Consider the following 6,464-nt stretch of genomic DNA (forward strand, 5'->3'; position numbering starts at 1 on the left):
GATGTTGATAATTAGTGGGTATCGGCCTCATTCTGCTCTGCATACATTATTTGGTGTTTTCTCTCTCTCTCTCTCTCTCTCTCTCTCTCTCTCTCTCTCTCTCTCTCTCTCTCTCTCTCTCTCTCTCTCTCTCTCTCTCTCTCTCTCTCTCTCTCTCTCTCTCTCTCTCTCTCTCTCTCTCTCTCTCTCTCTCTCTCTCTCTCTCTCTCTCTCTCTCTCTCTCTCTCTCTCTCTCTCTCTCTCTCTCTCTCTCTCTCTCTCTCTCTCTCTCTCTCTCTCTCTCTCTCTCTCTCTCTCTCTCTCTCTCTCTCTCTCTCTCTCTCTCTCTCTCTCTCTCTCTCTCTCTCTCTCTCTCTCTCTCTCTCTCTCTCTCTCCCTCTCTCTCCACTCTCTCTCTCTCTCCTCTCTCTCTCTCTCTCTCCCTCTCTCTCTCTCTCTCTCTCTCTCTCTCTCTCTCTCTCTCTCTCTCTCTCTCTCTCTCTCTCTCTCTTTCTCTCTCTCTGTCTCTCTCTATGTCTCTCTCTTTCTGTCTCTCTCTATGTCAATTCAATTCAATTCAAGGGCTTAATTCTTTCTGTCCATTGCCAAAGCAAGTGAGGTAGACAACTCTCTCTCCTATATAAAGTGAAAAACCACAAAAATGAACAGTAAACATTACAGAAGTTTCAAAACAGTCCATTACAAATGTCTTATTCTATATATATATTCCCCAATGTACAAATAGTTAAAGGACACAAGATAAAATAAATAAGCATAAATATGGGTTGTATTTACAATGGTGTTTGTTCTTCACTCTCTGCCCTCTTCTCTCTCTCAACAGGTCACAAATATTGCTGCTGTGATGGAACACTGTGGAATTTCACCCAGTAGATATGGGAGTTTATCAAAATTGGGTTTGTTTTTGAATTCTTTGTTGATCTGTCTAATCTGAGGGAAATATGTGTCTCTAATCTGGTAATACATTGGGCAGGAGGTTAGGAAGTGCAGCTCAGTTTCCACCTCATTTTGTGGGCAGTGAGCACATAGCCTCTCTCTCTCTCTCTCTCTTCCCCTTTCCCTCCCTCTCTCCCCCTCCCTCCCTCTCTCCCTCTCTCTGCTCCTCTCCCCTGCATATTACAGTGAAATACAGTTGAGTTATATAAAATATGAAGATGAGGTTAAACTCCTCTAAAGGTTATCAGACCTGTACCCTGTTTTTAAATCCCCTAAACCCTGGCTGGTGGATGGGCTTACGGAGGAGTAGAAGATACAGTACTTAACCAGGGTCAAAGGTGAGCACAGTATTGTATGGGGTGTTTTACACACACTCCCAGTAGAAGGATGTTAGGACACCTTCTCATTCAAGTAGTTTTCTTCATTTTTACTATGTTTTTTTTTTGTCCAACCGCTATCATCAGGGCAAAAGGCTGGTTGTCATCAGGGCAAAAGGGTGGCTGTCATCAGGGCAAAAGGGTGGCTGTCATTAGGGCAAAAGGGTGTCTGTCATCAGGGCAAAAGGCTGGCTGTCATCAGGGCAAAAGGGTGTCTGTCATCAGGGCAAAAGGCTGGCTGTCATCAGGGCAAAAGGGTGGCTGTCATCAGGGCAAAAGGGTGTCTGTCATCAGGGCAAAAGGCTGGCTGTCATCAGGGCAAAAGGGTGTCTGTCATCAGGGCAAAAGGCTGGCTGTCATCAGGGCAAAAGGGTGTCTGTCATCAGGGCAAAAGGCTGGCTGTCATCAGGGCAAAAGGGTGTCTGTCATCAGGGCAAAACGGTGGCTGTCATCAGGGCAAAAGGGTGTCTGTCATCAGGGCAAAAGGCTGGCTGTCATCAGGGCAAAAGGGTGTCTGTCATCAGGGCAAAAGGTTTGGCTTGTCATCAGGGCAAAAGGGTGGCTGTCATCAGGGCAAAAGGGTGGCTGTCATCAGGGCAAAAGGGTGTCTGTCATCAGGGCAAAAGGCTGGCTGTCATCAGGGCAAAAGGGTGGCTGTCATCAGGGCAAAAGTCATCAGGGCAAAAGGGTGTCTGTCATCAGGGCAAAACGGTGGCTGTCATCAGGGCAAAAGGGTGTCTGTCATCAGGGCAAAAGGGTGTCCGTCATCAGGGCAAAAGGGTGGCTGTCATCAGGGCAAAAGGGTTTGCTTGTCATCAGGGCAAAAGGGTGGCTGTCATCAGGGCAAAAGGGTGGCTGTCATCAGGGCAAAAGGGTGTCTGTCATCAGGGCAAAAGGGTGTCTGTCATCAGGGCAAAAGGGTGGCTGTCATCAGGGCAAAAGGGTGGCTGTCATCAGGGCAAAAGGGTTGCTGTTTTAAAGAATTTCAAATGATTTGTTTAAAACACTTTTTGTTTTGGTTACTACATGATTCCATGTGTGTGTGGTGTTTTCTTCTTCACAGTGTTGATGTCTTCACTGTTATTATACAATGTAGAAAATAGTGAAAAATAAATGAAAAACCTTTGAATGTGTAGTTGTGCTTAAACTATTGACCGGTACTGTGCATTACTCAGCCTTTCTGGTGAAGCTCAGCGATTGATAAAGCCAGTCTAACAGGATTTTTATTTGATGAAAATCATTTTTTTTCAACTTCACAAACCTTCCCTCTACTGTACATAGACCAACCACACGCAGGGGAAATGGAGTCTCCCTAAGGTTTAATAGACCACCCAAGCAGTGGGGAAATGGAAGTCTCCAGTCTGAGGTTTCATCTGTTGGGGAAATGGAGTCTCCCTGAGGATTCATCTGCTGGGGAAATGGAGTCTCCCTGAGGTTTCATCTGTTGGGGAAATGGAGTCTCCCTGAGGTTTCATCTGTTGGGGAAATGGAGTCTCCCTGAGGTTTCATCTGCTGGGGAAATGGAGTCTCCCTGAGGTTTCATCTGCTGGGGAAATGGAGTCTCCCTGAGGTTTAATAGACCACCCATGCAGTGGGGAAATGGAGTCTCCCTAAGGTTTCACCTGCTGGGGAAATGGAGTCTCCCTGAGGTTTCACCTGCTGGGGAAATGGAGTCTCCCTGAGGTTTCACCTGCTGGGGAAATGGAGTCTCCTGAGGTTTCATCTGCTGGGGAAATGGAGTCTCCCTGAGGTTTCACCTGCTGGGGAAATGGAGTCTCCCTGAGGTTTAATAGACCACCCATGCAGTGGGGAAATGGAGTCTCCCTAAGGTTTTAAAGACCACCCATGCCCTTGGGAAATGGAGTCTCCCTGAGGTTTCATCTGGTAACTGGGATGACTGCTTTATCTTATCCATGCAGAACCCTTTGTGTGTTTTCAGAAGACGAGGAAAATAAAATAACGAGTTGTTGCTATTCTCCTCCCGGCAACTAATAGTCGATGTACCATATTTATGGAGATGCTTGATGTCTTCCTTCAGAGAGGAATAGAGAAACGTGGAGGATGACGAGCTCAATCACACACACCTGTTTCCTCTGTCTGTCTGTCTGTCTGTCTGTCTGTCTGTCTGTCTGTCTGTCTGTCTGTCTGTCTGTCTGTCTGTCTGTCTGTCTGTCTGTCTGTCTGTCTGTCTGTCTGTCTGTCTGTCTGTCTGTCTGTCTGTCTGTCTGTCTGTCTGTCTGTCTGCCTGCCTGCCTGCCTGCCTGCCTGCCTGCCTGCTGTCTGTCTGTCTGTCTGTCTGTCTGTCTGTCTGTCTGTCTGTCTGTCTGTCTGTCTGTCTGTCTGTCTGTCTGTCTGTCTGTTCCCTACCTAACTAGTCCTGGGAAAAAATAGCATTTGTTTTCTTTCAAATATTTTGCTTGTGATTGATTGAGCCTGATGCAATGGAACCAATTAGATCATCTCAAATGTGTAAACCCCCCTCACCTGGCACTCCAGGCTCTATTTGAAGCCATTTCTGTTGTCAATGGGCCTTTAGTAGTGAAATCTCTCGATCTCTGTGTGTCTGTCTGGACACCTTTAGTAGTGAAAGCCTCAGTTTCTCCATCTCTGTGTGTCTGTGTCTCTGATCTGTTGCCATAACGACCAGGAGAAAAAAGCGTGTCAAGTGTGGTGTACTGTGGTGTACTGTGGTGTACTGTGGTGTACTGTGGTGTGCTGTGGTGTACTGTGGTGTGGTGTGGTGTACTGTGGTGTACTGTGGTGTGGTGTACTGTGGTGTACTGTGGTGTACTGTGGTGTGGTGTACTGTGGTGTACTGTGGTGTACTGTGGTGTACTGTGGTGTGGTGTACTGTGGTGTACTGTGGTGTACTGTGGTGTGGTGTACTGTGGTGTACTGTGGTGTACTGTGGTGTACTGTGGTGTACTGTGGTGTGGTGTACTGTGGTGTACTGTGGTGTACTGTGGTGTACTGTGATGTACTGTGGTGTGGTGTACTGTGGTGTACTGTGGTGTACTGTACTGTGGTGTACTGTGGTGTACTGTGGTGTGATGTACTGTGGTGTGGTGTGGTGTACTGTGGTGTACTGTGGTGTGGTGTGGTGTACTGTACTGTGGTGTACTGTGCTGTGTTGTACTGTGGTGTACTGTGGTGTGGTGTACTGTGGTGTGATGTGGTGTACTGTGGTGTACTGTGGTGTACTGTACCGTGGTGTACTGTGGTGTACTGTGGTGTACTGTGGTGTGATGTACTGTGGTGTGGTGTGGTGTACTGTGGTGTACTGTGGTGTGGTGTACTGTGGTGTGGTGTACTGTGGTGTACTGTGGTGTGGTGTGGTGTACTGTGGTGTACTGTGGGGTACTGTGGTGTACTGTGGTGTGGTGTACTGTGGTGTATTGTGGTGTGGTGTGGTGTACTGTGGTGTACTGTGGTGTGGTGTGGTGTACTATGGTGTACTGTGGTGTACTGTGGTGTACTGTGGTGTGGTGTACTGTGGTGTATTGTGGTGTGGTGCACTGTGGTGTACTGTGGTGTGGTGTACTGTGGTGTACTGTGGTGTGGTGTACTGTGGTGTTCTGTGGTGTTTTGTGGTGTACTGTGGTGTGGTGTACTGTGGTGTACTGTGGTGTACTGTGGTGTGGTGTATTGTGGTGTACTGTGGTGTACTGTGGTGTGGTGTGGTGTACTGTGGTGTGGTGTACTGTACTGTGGTGTACTGTGGTCTACTGTGGTGTGGTGTGGTGTAGTGTACTGTGGTGTACTGTGGTGTAATGTGGTGTACTGTACTGTGGTGTACTGTGGTGTACTGTGGTGTGGTGTACTGTGGTGTACTGTGGTGTGGTGTGGTGTACTGTACTGTGGTGTACTGTGGTGTGGTGTACTGTGGTGTACTGTGGTGTGGTGTACTGTGGTGTGGCGTACTGTGGTGGGTTGTGGTATACTGTGGTGTGGTGTACTGTGGTGTACTGTGGTGTGGTGGGCTGTGGTGTGGTGTACTGTGGTGTGCTGTGGTGTACTGTGGTGTGGTGTACTGTACTGTACTGTCGTGTAATGTGATGTGGTGTACTGTGGTGTACTGTGGTGTGGTGTGGTGTACTGTGGTGTACTGTGGTGTGGTGTACTGTACTGTGGTGTAATGTGATGTGGTGTACTGTGGTGTGGTGTACTGTGGTCTACTGTGGTGTGGTGTGGTGTACTGTGGTGTACTGTGGTGTGGTGTGGTGTACTGTACTGTGGTGTACTGTGGTGTGGTGTACTGTACTGTGGTGTACTGTGGTCTACTGTGGTGTGGTGTGGTGTACTGTACTGTGGTGTACTGTGGTGTGGTGTGGTGTACTGTACTGTGGTGTACTGTGGTGTGGTGTACTGTGGTGTACTGTGGTGTGGTGTACTGTGGTGTGGCGTACTGTGGTGGGTTGTGGTATACTGTGGTGTGGTGTACTGTGGTGTACTGTGGTGTGGTGTACTGTGGTGTACTGTGGGGTACTGTGGTGTACTGTGGTGTGGTGTACTGTGGTGTGGTGTACTGTCGTGTGGTGTACTGTGGTGTGGTGTACTGTGGTGTGGTGTACTGTGGTGTGGTGTACTATGGTGTACCTTGGTGCACTGTGGTGTACTGTAGTGTGGTGTACTGTGGGGTACTGTGGTGTGGTGTACTGTGGTGTACTGTGGTGTACTGTGGTGTGGTGTACTGTACTGTGGTGTGGTGTGGTGTACTGTGGTGTGGTGTACTGTGGTGTACCTTGGTGCACTGTGGTGTACTGTAGTGTGGTGTACTGTGGGGTACTGTGGTGTGGTGTACTCTGGGGTACTGTGGTGTTCTGTGGTGTGGTGTACTGTACTGTGGTGTACTGTGGTGTACTGTGGTGTACTGTGGTGTTCTGTGGTGTGGTGTACCTTGGTGCACTGTGGTGCACTGTGGTGTGGTGTACTGTGGTGTACTGTGGTGTTCTGTGGTGTGGTGTACTGTGGTGTACTGTGGTGTTCTGTGGTGTGGTGTACTGTGGTGTACTGTGGTGTGGTGGGCTGTGGTGTGGTGGGCTGTGGTGTGGTGGGCTGTGGTGTGGTGATTTCTACCTGGTCAGTCATTATCAAAGTGGTGCTGTGGTGTGGTGGACTGTGGTGTGGTGGGCTGTGGTGTGGTGGTACTGTGGT

The sequence above is a fragment of the Oncorhynchus gorbuscha genome, linkage group LG14, assembly GCF_021184085.1.
Source record: "Oncorhynchus gorbuscha isolate QuinsamMale2020 ecotype Even-year linkage group LG14, OgorEven_v1.0, whole genome shotgun sequence".
NCBI lineage: Eukaryota > Metazoa > Chordata > Actinopteri > Salmoniformes > Salmonidae > Oncorhynchus > Oncorhynchus gorbuscha.